The sequence below is a fragment of the Taeniopygia guttata genome, chromosome 1 (assembly GCF_048771995.1).
Source record: "Taeniopygia guttata chromosome 1, bTaeGut7.mat, whole genome shotgun sequence".
In the NCBI taxonomy this organism is placed as follows: domain Eukaryota; kingdom Metazoa; phylum Chordata; class Aves; order Passeriformes; family Estrildidae; genus Taeniopygia; species Taeniopygia guttata.
Genome location: NC_133024.1, coordinates 57,895,779 through 57,908,370, shown reverse-complemented (window position 1 = coordinate 57,908,370; position 12,592 = coordinate 57,895,779).

Below are 12,592 nucleotides of genomic sequence, written 5' to 3'. Positions count from 1 at the left end.
GGGAAAACTATGATAAATCCAGTTTTTAATCTTCTGCTTGATTATGCCTCTAAATCATACTTCATGTATGATTTACAGTTACCTTTCATTACAGTTACATCATTAACAGTTACCTTTCTGTAGTGTTTGGTTTTATCTTTGTTTCAGGAGCTGTGTTTCGGTTCTTGTTCCTCCGGCCGGTAGGACTCAGCCATGTCCAGGGCCAGGCCTCGCCATGAGGGTGGTGGGAGTGGGTGGAAGTTCTAAACCTGCCCTCTTTCAGTATCAGGCCATTCCCACTTGTCCTATTGCTACATGTCCTGTAAAAAGTCTCTCTCCAGCATTTCTGAGCCCCCTTTAGGTACAGGAAGGTGCTGTAAGGTGTCCCTGCAGCCTTTTCTTCTCCAGGTTGAGCAACCCCAGCTCTCTCAGGCTGTCTTCACAGGAGGGGTGCTCCAGCCCCCTGACCATCTTTATGTCCATCCTCTGGACACACTCCCACAGGTCCGTGTCTTTACTGTGCTGGGGCCAGAGCTAGATGCAGCACTGCAGCTGGGCTATGTCACAAGTGGCAGGGAACAGATACTGCAGTAGATTTTGAGAGAAAGGGAGAAGAAATGAGTGAAACTTTTGTTAAATTTTCAGTTTAGAAGGAAAGGGTTTGGGTTTTGGCTTTAATAACATTTCATTGCAGAGCATATTTGACCTGACGGTGTCTTTCTAAATCATAAAAATTCAGGGCAAAATTTTCCCCAGGCTGTACATCTCTCACCTGCTTTAATGCCCATCACTACCTCAGGGAAATCAAAGCAGCAACTGTGCTTTTCCCTGTCTCACCAGGACTTGCAGTGTTATTTCACTGCTCAAAAATTCAGCAAACACTCCTTTTTCATGTTTGTAGGATTTGCAGAGCTTCCTAATATGCATTTATTTTTAATTAGTGGAATGCTTAAGAATAACATGGCTTTGTCTGCCTAACCAGTGGCTGCTCTCACTGCAATGCAGGCATCAGCTTTGTGTGTCACTCATCCCCTCTGAAAGTGTGTTAAGGTATTTTTCATCTCTTCTCACAGTTTAATAAGGCCCTTTTGCACTCATCAGTTTTTATGGAAAGGCCCTGTTTTGGCGAATGAATAGAGCTGCCAGTTGGAGCAGGGCCTGACCTATCACTAATGCTTTAATAGTATTAGTCACATCAGCAGTAGTTATTTTAATTACCTCTTGTAATGCAGATTTTGGTCTAATTCTGTTTCTGTATGTAATGTGTTCATACCCACTAGCCAGCTAGTTACACTACACAGTCATTTTTGGGATTATTATTCAACTTCAGTGCAAAAATTAAAAAAAAAAAAAAAAGCAACAAAAAAAACAGAAAGAAAGAAAACCAGAAAGTCCAGGCAGATGAGATTTCAATCAGAGCAAATGAATGTCTCACTCAGGCATGTCAGATTGTTTACAACAATTTGTAGCAAACAAATTCCTCTGCAAAAAAATAGCTTGCAAAGCAAACTGTTCAGCTGAAGGATTTCCTCTTCTAGGAGACAGGCTTTACACCACCAAAATAAACAGGTAACAAATTGCCTAAATCAGAAGCGGTTTTGTTTTTGAGATTGCTGTATCAATGTGAACAGCATTGACACTGAATAAAATGTTTTCAAGCCAACTGCGTTTTCTGGGAAATAAGTGTATGTGGAAAGATTGCAGAAGAGATTCAACAATTCTTCAGGATGAAAGTGATGGTGAGTTTTTTCCAAAGACAAGGAAAAAATTATAAAAATTTAATAACTTCATTTTCATGACCATCTAATCTCCATCTTTTTACAGGACAATTAAACATATGAAAATGAGTATCTATTTTTAAAAATCAGATACTTTAACATTACTCATAACATCCTTAGTCTGAGCATCTGGCATGACTGCATGCAGAAAAATTCTGTGTATCAGAACACAGATCTACTACTACACTTGTAGTGTGATCATAGTCAAGAAAAAACACATGGCAGTAAATTTACTGAGAGTTAGAAATGTAAAAAAAGGAAATGTTTTTTTCACCCATCACATACAGTTTTTCTTTGGACAGGCTGAGCTGTGCAAATCCAGGTGGGGCTGGAAACTAGACCCACATCCTATTTGCCTGAGGCTCTGGATCCCTACAAGCTGGGTGTAATCTGGCACCAGAGTCCCCTCTGTTCCAAAAGAAACATAAGGAGAGGGAGCAAGCAGGGGAAAAAAAGGACAAATTCCTCATTTTCAACCTGCTCAGCTTTCTGAACTGGCTTGACTTGAGCAGCAAAGCAGGTGCGATCAGGATGGAGGTGAGAAAAGCAGATGAAGTAGCCAGAAAAGATCTGCCAGGCACAGCCGGAGCAGCAGAATCACCCCCAGTACAAACCCCGGTGCCAGGCCAGGGGAGGGTGGCCAGGGGAGGCACACTGGGCACTCAGGGCAGAGTGAGGTGTGCCAGGCCCTGGCCAAGCCTGGCTGTGGGCACCAGCAGCACAAAGCCACCCTGGCTGAGGGTGGGCAGGCTCAGAGACGGAGCTCAGCTATTGTAAATGCAGGCGAACCCAATGGGAAGAAATGACGATGTCTGACTCAATTCAGAAGGCTGAATTGTTTCTTTATTATAACTATGCTAAAATACATTAATATGCTATATAAAAGGAGGATACTAAAACTACATACTACTTTCTCTGACTCTAACACATCTCGTGACCCTCTCTCAAGAGTCCAGCCCCAGGTGGATTGGATTGGCCATCAGGCTCAAACAATCCTCACCAGAATCCAATCAAGCACTCACTCCAGGTAAACAATTCTCCAAACACATTCCACAAAGGAAAAACAAGGAGCAGAAAGAGAAATTGTTTTCTCTTTCATTTCTCTCTGTGCACCTCTATGAAAAATCCTGAGAGGGAGAGAAATGTACTTGCCACACTCAGCCACCAGAGTTGGCAGCACATCAGAGCCATGAGGGCTGAGCATCAGGCTTCGGCCCTTCAGCTCTCGTGCTTGAGCCTCCTCATCAGCAGCAGGCATCAAATAAACTTCCCAGGCATGTGCTCAGAACGAACTGAGGCTTGTTAACCTCAAGGAACAGTGGCATGGGGACTAGAATACAACATCTATGTTCCCTGCATACAAATTGCAGGAGCTCGCTTTCTTTTTAAATATGTACAAGTTCATTCTAGCACAAGCCAAAATTTACTGGTCCCTGGAACCTCTTACTGAGGGTGGAAATATTCACTCAGCACCTATAAACTAAACACATCTCACAAATATGAAGGAAAAAAGTTCTTTTTATATCAGGACTTGATAAAAAGCCCATTCTTAGCAACAGCCTTTTCAGTTCAAATCATTAAATGAATATTTTATATGAGCTTCTCTGGCCAGGCTGAGTGAGATGACAATATTATGTGCAGACTGTGGTCTGGAAAAAGTCCACAAATAACATTCATGGTTAGGAAAATGTGTTATACTGCAGGGTGATATGAGAAATGGTGTCCCACACATTGTTGCTGTTGTCATGACTAAATCATGCTCCATACCATCTGCACCAACATCTGTATTTCAGCTTGGTTCAGCATCTGCAAGGGTCATCTACTTTGGTTTCCAAATTGATAATTATAAATAAGTTTGAGGTTTTTAAAGAAATTAATTTAGTTGGACGTGAGGATGCTCCCCTTGAGTGCTGTATTCAACAGCAAAAAGCATGGTAGAATTTTTGTGAACCAAAATGACTATATATTTTTTCCCATTGGAATTATCTGAAACTGCTCTACAGATCTCCTGCTGTCTCTAGCTCCCTTGGCATTCCTCAGGAGGGTGAACAGGGAACACTGAAACTTCGTCCTCCTCCTCTGCTGTACTGAGGACTGAGTACTTCACTGTATCCCTTCAGAAAGAAGTCATATAATGTGACCAAAACAGCAAAATCAGAGTAGTGATACAGCTGCCATAGTCCTCCTCACTGCCTGAGTTTTCTGACATGACCCACTTTCAGTGTGGCGCAGTTCCAGAGAGCAAGCCAGAGGCAAGAGGAAAAGGGACCTCCCACTCATCAATACATTTGCAATTAAGACCCTGGAGAAGGACCATATTTATGTTTAAGCACAGATTTCATGGGACAAGGGCTGAGCATTGGTCAAGGGCAGGCAGAGATTGGCAAGCAAGCCCCTAGTGAGGAGATGCTGTAAACTGGCTGTCAGCTTGGTGTCCGAGGGCAGCAATCGTGTTAGGAAGAGCAAACAGTGGAGCCCATGCTCGCCCAGGGCCATGCTGACCTGCAACACATGGGTCTGCCACACTGCAGCTGCTCCCCGTGTCATCACTGACCTCCTCTGCTGTTATCTTCTCCGTTGAAGAGGACAGAGATTGTCTCCTGCTCCTGCTGTGATTTCAAAAAATTTGCTGTAAAGGTTGTAGCTGAGCACTGAACAGGCACGGACTGATGGAGCAGTGAAGTGGATGGGGGCAGTCACTGAAAGTGCCACTGAAAAAAATTTTAAGAAATTGCCTTATTCTCCCTCATTCTTACATTTTTAAGTGCTCTCAATCACCATTGCACTTAAGAAGGTCTCTGTGCCCACTAAACAGCAGATTTCCCTCTGTGGCATAGTGCATTTAAGACCTCAAAACTCTCCTCTCCTTTAGCAGCATCTCAGAAAAAGTATATCATCATCCCCTCAAATCATCCTCTCCCTGCTGCAAATAATACTATAAGATCAGGCCTGTGGGGTCTGTTCTTTTGCAGGCAGGATAGATTGGAAGCAGAAGGTCTTAAAATGCACAGGGTCTGGATTAAAACAGCAGAAGCCCCACACCCGAACCCTCAGGAGCCGGTCCTGAACTGCAGCATCCATACCCAAACATGGGCCAGCATTAATACTGCTTGTGCACTGGGTGCAGAAAAGTAAGAATTGTTTTATAAAGCCTTAATCACATGGTTTTAAAGCGCTGAAGTCATTAAGGAGTTTATAATGCAATGAAAACATATATTTTCTCCTCTGCTTTTTAATTCATCAACTGTGAGTTCCTATCCACATGCATATCACAGATCAATCATTCAGTTAGAACTAGATAGTGACAAAGGCCAAAATGTCATTCAAATTAGCATTTTAGGGTGTCAACCCTGTACTTGGAATCACAAAATATAAGCTAAACATTTCCATAAATGCATCTGAATTATTTACAAAGCTTTTGAAAGATCTTGGTGTTTGGTCAAAAGCAGCTCACAGCCTTTATCTTTTTTTAGTCATCCTTCCTGTTTAGTGCAGCTCCTAAAGGGGGGGGGGGGGGGGGGTCTCAGGACTGACAGGCAGACACACAGTCACTTAACACAAGTTAAATCTCACCCACTGCCACCTGCAAGTCCTCTCCACAAGACCCTGCACTCCCTTCTCAGCCTCATCCAGATGGTTTGGCTAAAAGATTGCTCAAGTGGTTTGCTAAAGCAAGACACTACAATGTACACCAAGCATCTGCAGCAGGTGTCTGCACTGACACTTAAGCATGACCCTTGCAGAGAATTGTCACATGAGCTTTTTGAGGCCTTGTTTGCACCCTCCACACCTGCCCCAAAATCCGTTACACAAATTGGAGCCAGCACATGGTGGGGGTTAAAAGCTTCCTACTTCTTGAGCACTGGTGTGCGCTCTCATTAGTGTGCTTATTTGCAGGATGGAAGAAAAGAGAAAAGGAAGTAGCAGTGATAATGTGTAAAGACAAAAAAGGAAAAGATCCTTCCTTTCACAATCACCAGCAAAAATGAAGAGGGAAACCAGGAAAAAGTTATTTTTCTAAAATAAATGAGAGCAGAAATAGATGCAAGGTGCTGGCTAGAAAGAGGCAGGAAACCAGTCAAAGCCAAGCTGACACAAACAAAAGCAAACAGCCAAGAACAAGTGTGCCCAGACAGAGGAGACCCTAAAAAGAGCTCTTTTCTATCCTCTCTTCCTCTCAAGTGTTGTGCACACTAGTTCTTGAGTAGGTGTCAGACTCCAGACTTGGTGTCTCCTCGTCCCACCCAGTAGCTCCTCCCAGCCACCCTTTGGAGGCCCAGGCTTGGCAAGGCAGCATCTCCATGCGCTTTCAGCCGAGACCTGCTCAGTGCATGCTTCAGAAAACAAACACGCTTCTTCAGAAGGCTTGAGGCCTCCTGTCTGTCAGCTCACAGCCTGCAAAGCCCAGCCCAACCTGAGGTAATGGGAGACAGCAAACCAGAAGGGCACTGAGCTCTTTCCGTGCCATGGAGTGATCTGAAAGCAGCATTATTTAACTCAGCCGGCTACTCCTAACAAAAGCCACCTTGTTCCTCTGGATGACTTCTTCTAGGAAAAGCATGTGTGTGAATGTGGGAAACTCAGACTGGCAAGGCAATGAAGGTCAAAGTTTAGTCAATTTTTCCTCAAAACAGGAATTCAACACTTCATAGCTTTAAGAATGCCTAATATCTAATCAACCACCTTTAAATGGCTCAAGTTTCACACTCTGTCCAAAACTAGGTGTAGTTTGTTCAGTCCTTTATTTTTTTTAATCTCCAGAGTTTTGGGTGGGTCTGGACCCAAACCATAAGGGGCCAGTCTCCAGGCCTGCATCTCCAATTCCTTCCAGGCTGCCGCACTGACTGCTGTTGACCTTCCACTGTGCCCCTAATGAATGATGTAGCCCCTAATGTGCTCCTTCACTGCCTCAGGGTGACAGCTCTCATCCTACACCATTCCTTCCTATTTCTTATCTCCTGCTTCAGCAGCGTCACTACAGGTGGGAAGAATTTGCTGGTTTTAACCTTACTGATGATTGATATTTTCATGTGGGTGCTAATCAGCCAGCTTTGTCCACAGCAAGAAGGATGTGCCAGTGTGCTCCCGAGCCCCTGTAAGGTGGGTATGCCTCCTACAGAAAAGGGTAGTGAAAAATGGAACAGGCAGAGGCTTTCTCAGCATTAAAGTATTATGGTACAGGATTACATTAAGTCAAGACAGGAATTAAGATTCTTGCAACAAACCCATGATTAAAACAGTGTTAATTTAATAAGGGCTAATGCATACAAATATTTAAGTATTTGAGTATCCCTTTCTAGTAACTAAAACTCCCAAGTATCCATCAGTCATGGAGCCTCGGTTAACACTGAAAAATGCCAAGATGAAGCAAACTCCTCAGGGAGTCACAGGCAGAAATTCTATGCATAGGCATGAAAGTAACTTGTTCCATTACAGATGGGGTTTGAACATTACTTTTGCAGTTCAGATGTTTGGTGTTTGTGAAGATACAGCTGGTAGTGTGGTTTAACCCTTTTCTGAAAAGCTAATTATTTTATTAATATTTATTTGATATGTTGGTCATTACTGCAAAGCATGCCAAGAGATTTGTAATGATCATTTGCTTATGGAAAAAACTTAAAGGCTTGAGACATCCTATGAATCACATTAACCCTTGCCCAGCCAGAGGCAATGGTACATGCTTTTAGCAGGTTTGACACAATCTAATTGCAACAAGGTGCTCTAGGAATAGTCAAGCTTCATCTTGCAGGCACACCTGAAGATCTCTCTTCATTTAGGCTGGTGGGCTTTGTTAACTTATGTTATTTGTATCTCATGCATATTAAAAAAAAAAACACGAGAGCAATCAGAGGATTTTGGGGGTTCTCTTCCCTCTCCTTGTGGGCATGGGCATGTTGGCTCCCAGGCTCAGGGGTCACCATGCTCCAAAGGGCAGCACAATGGCAGATCTCTGGTGGGATCTGAGAGGGTCAGCTCCAGCCCCCAGCATGCAGATACATAGGAGGAACCTAAGGGCACAGACAAATAAGAAGCTCAAAAAAATGGCTAATCCATCATGATCCAAGCTCCTGCTGGCTGTTCAGCAGGGTGCCAGCACACACTGACCAGTTCTGCTTGGACGTAGAACCCACAGCCAGTGGTCAATTCATTTTTATGCAATCCTTCTTCTTTTCACCACAACACTGTTGGAAAACCCTTACAGTGAAAAAAGTGCTCTATGGCTTCTCCAAATGCAAGAGCAGAGTTTGGAATTAAAGCCCCAAGAGATTCAATTTGTAAGCAGACATCTCATTGTGCTCTTGTGATCACTGTCTGGGTTTTGTGAATTTTGTCCCTGAAAAGCGCAACTTCCTTTGTCCAAACAATGGGAAGAAGGAACATAATAAAAATAGCTGGGAGATGGAGGTAACTCCATCCTCCTCTGGGTGCAGACCACCAGCTGCTGCCCTTTGGCTGTCAAGTGCCAGGCCAAATGGGGCAGCTTACCCTTCCCTTGTATTTGGGAACACCAATGAAACACATATCCTGCCAGGCACCTCCTTCTGGAGAGCACAGAGCAGCCCCTGAGCCCCTTCCCCAAGGCCAGCCTTCCACATCCGTGTTTCTAGTATTTCCTAAGCCTCAGGAGTCCAGGAAATCCCAACCACTAACCAATCTCTCATTATCTTAAAACCAAAAATCCCGTTAATGGCTTTACCTCATACTCTGCAGCTCTGGAAACTTGCCCAGCTCCTTCTTGAGTTACTTACTTCAGCTGATGATCTTGGCAGGTTTTCCCCCCCAGATCTTGGCTACTGTTCCTTGGTGAAACTGTGCCTAACCCTCTTGTTTTGTGGTTGTCTGTCCTCAGGCTTGACTCCACGGGACATTCATTCCTGCAGCCATTCACAGACTAAAGGCTGAGCAGGAAATTAATCAGTGCAATGCATAGAGGTTCTCAGGCACCTACAATCAATTAACCACTTCACCATGTGTTCATTAGTTAAGAAAATGTTTCCATGCATACACATGTGATAAAATCACTGTGAGTGGTTAAACCTGATTTCCATAGCCTAATTTAAAAACTTAGCTTTAATGCAGTGGTTCTCCCATGGCAAGGCTGAGAGGTGCAGCCCTTGCTCCTGTGACTCCTTTAATGAAATTTAATCAAGTTCCCATTTACAAGCATCTCTTGTGCCATTATCTGGCATGAGGTACATGAGACAAAACCTTCAGAGCCAGCACCTTTATTAAAAGCATTGTTAAGTTTCATTTGGGGCTCTTTTGAAGGTCAGTGAGATTTAATGACCCTCCTTGCTTTCAACACTGAAAGCTGAGCAGGGGCTGTGCAAAGCTGAGGCCCAGCCACAGACAACTGGTGGAAAAAAATAGCTCCAAGTGTCAAGGCGAGACACAATCCATGCAGAAATCAGGGGTGTAGGATGGGGTCTAAATTCTCCAAAAACATGCATTTGCACCAGACAAAACATAATGGGCTCCTACAGCTGTCTTGTGTGTTTGGGCTCAGTTCAACCATCTCTTACTAGGTGACACTTTTGGGCAGTTTCGTCCAGTCAGAGTACCCTGTGATCTGCCTTTGGGGTGTATCCATGGAGAGGTTTCAGCCAGGTTCAGGATTAACCCCATCAGTGTCTGTTGCTTCCTCAGCTGCATTTTAAGCCAAATTGCTCAAACAGGGCACTGGAATGCTGTTTTCAGGAGTCATGGACAACCCACGGGGGTGCTCATGTCAGCTGCCACCACTCCCAGTGCAAAACCCACTGGCACTGGTGACAAAGACTTAAGAGACTAAGCTGTAGCTCCTAGAAAAAGAACTGTGATTTCTTTATCCTTCCTAAGACAAAACAGAAACAATTATCTCAGATAATCTGAGCAAATTTAGCTTGCAGACTGGTTCTCTACCCTACCACATGTATCCATAGAAGACCATTGCCCCTTTGAGCCAGGTGGGTTGAAGAACTTAGAATTCTCTTGGCCACCACTCCCAGGCAGCCACTGTCTTTTCTTTGTCCTGAGTTAGCAGCACAGGCAAATCTGGGAGTCGTGCTCAGCGCGCGCCAGCTGCTGCATAATGACGCAGGGACAAAGGAAAGCCGTGTTCCCAGGCCTGGCATCTCCCAGCAGAACAGTCTCCTCTTTGTGGCTTCAAAGAGCCCAGCACTATTTACAGCACTGCAGTTTCTGTTCTTCAGCAGTTTCATGTTCATTAAAAACCAACTTTCTAATTTTGTAATGCTGCACATAAAGCACAGACTAGATGGATTTGTCAGCTGCTCCTGCATGTAAAATAATAATAATTTTACCACCAAGTCTTCCTTCTCCAGAATTTTTCCACTATTTCCCCAATACTCTCTCCCACCAAGAGCTTTTTCAACTTCTCCCTTTGCAGGTGGACCAGTACCTCACCTCTGGCAAAGCACTTCATCCAGGCAATGGTAACACTGCAAAGGAATGCACAGGGTCAGACTCACAGAAAGTAATTTTACATTTCTGAACTTGGAAAAAGCTGTGAAGCCTCATTAACAGATAATTAGTTCTGGGAGCTCCTGTGAGATGACAGTGCAGCTCCTGACCTTCTGGAAAGCTTGTGGAAGGCATTGGTTTGTATTTATGGTGAATGCAAGAAGGGGTAGCATGTGATTTTCAGCATAGAACCACAGAAGATTTTGAGTTGGAAGACAACAACTCCCTGCCAATGTGCAGAGACACCTGCCACTACACCAAGTTGCTCAAAGCCCTGTCCAACCTGGCCTTGAACACTGCCAGGAATGGGGCATTCACAGCTTCTCTGAACAACTTGTACCAGTTCCTCATCACCCTCATAGTGAAGACTTTTTCCTGTTATGTGATCTTAATAATGAATCCAAAATTAGTGTCTCGTCATTGGGGAGTATTTGAGGGGAAGGTGAGAATTAGGTCATAACTCTGTGGAGGAGCTACTCAGGGGCTACAAAAATGGCTGGAAATATATGTATGATTGCCATTGCTTACCATGGACCTACATAACCTGTCACAGCATCTGTTTGAGAAGCCTAAAGTGAAATCAAAGGCTTATTTGAAGTCCAGAATGATTTACAGTCCAGTTCCTTAAATGTCATGCTAAAAGAGAGCAAACTGAGAAGTTCCTACAGCATTTCAGAAAGAAGCTTGTCTAGATAGTGAACACCAACAAAGGCACCATGCTTAAGTTGATTATATCTGAAGAAACACTTTTCTTTTTCCCCTTCTGAGTTCAAACTTATTTATTTTGGAGTGCTCACTTTTTATTCAGAGTTCTGCTTTAAGATCACATTAGGTGAAATTTCCCCCATCTTTGTAAACAAAGCTTCGAGCCCTTCTGGCTTCAGGAAAAGTTTTAAAAATATTATACAAGTTAAGCAAAGGATTAAAATGCTGTAATAATTTCTGATGTCTGCCCTGAAATCAGGTTTGAGACAGTTTGGATTCTCCTTGATGTGTTTTGAATACTTGTCATATCTTTAGCTTCCTAAACTGTTCTTGTCTCAGCAAGGCAGACAAACACATGGATGACTGTTTGACCTGAGCAGATCAGCTACACCGTCCTGAAAGAGAACATGACTTTTGGCTCAGTGTGTGTGTCCTCAGCAGTTTGCTATTTGACCTTCCTTAACAAACAGCACTTCAGCAGCAGCACTGGGAGCTATTCCCCGGGCAATTCTTTGAGCCACTCTGCCATTGTTAAATATTTAAATGTCCTTTTAAAATGCTCTCCAGATTTCATAATATTCACCATCAAGTGTTTGCACCTTCTTTGCTGGGCACGTCCTCAAAGGCTCCTAGTTGCATGAGTCTCCTTACCACAGAGGGGCAAGCCTTGGACCAACAGCTTCTAAGGTTTTCAAAAGCCTTGCTAAACCAGTACAAACTGGTTCTGGATGGAGCATTTTATAGCTGGGCTGCTGGGGTGGTCTCAAGAGATTATTTTCCTCCCTTTGAAATCCGAGGCAGATGATGAGAGGGCTGGAGAAGGTACTAGAGCATTTCTGGTCACAAATGGGGGAGATGAGGAGCTTGGGCCCAAATCTGCAGACAGCCTCCTCTTTCCAAGTCCAGAACATCATTTATATTGGATTTAGAGGTTTTAAGACAACATCAGCTTTCGCCAGAGGTGATTTGGGACCTTGGGATAAAAGGACAAGCATCTGGTGTCCAAGGTTAACATGGTATTCATTCAAAAGTACAGGTCCTTGGAGAATAAGCATCAGAAGATAAAAATGAGGAGACACAACATGAAAAGCTCAGCAAAGGCAGCAAGGTATGACATAAATTAATAATCAGATCAACTATCCATAAAAACACAATTGAATGAGATGCAATTATTTAAAGGCAAACAAGCATGCAGAAACAAGGACAGCAAAATAAGTTGCAGTTTTATATTCCCTCTATGTGGTGCATTGGAGATGACCAGGTGGAGTCAGCTGGGGTCTCCTTGGAAGCCTTTCCATGCACTGGAAAGATTTTATGATCAGTTGCTGCCAATATTCAGTCACAGACAGGTCACCACCTCAGATCTTGGATACAGACTCATGTCTCCGACCAGCCAGAGACTAAGGCCTTGGAGCAGAACATTGGAGGGATCCCTGAGGTGTACGATAAGCACAGAAAATCAGAGTAAATGCCCAGGACAGTCCCTTTTAATGCCCATCTGACATGAGGACTCAATACAAAACAGAGAACTTGGATATAGCCTGAAGGGATCTGAGCAACTTGGCCCATACACACTGAATGGGAGAAGAATTTGGCCCGAGATACACAAATCTACTTCTCAAAATCAACCTATGTTTTGGGCCGAAAGAAAGCCAAAAAGGCTCCAA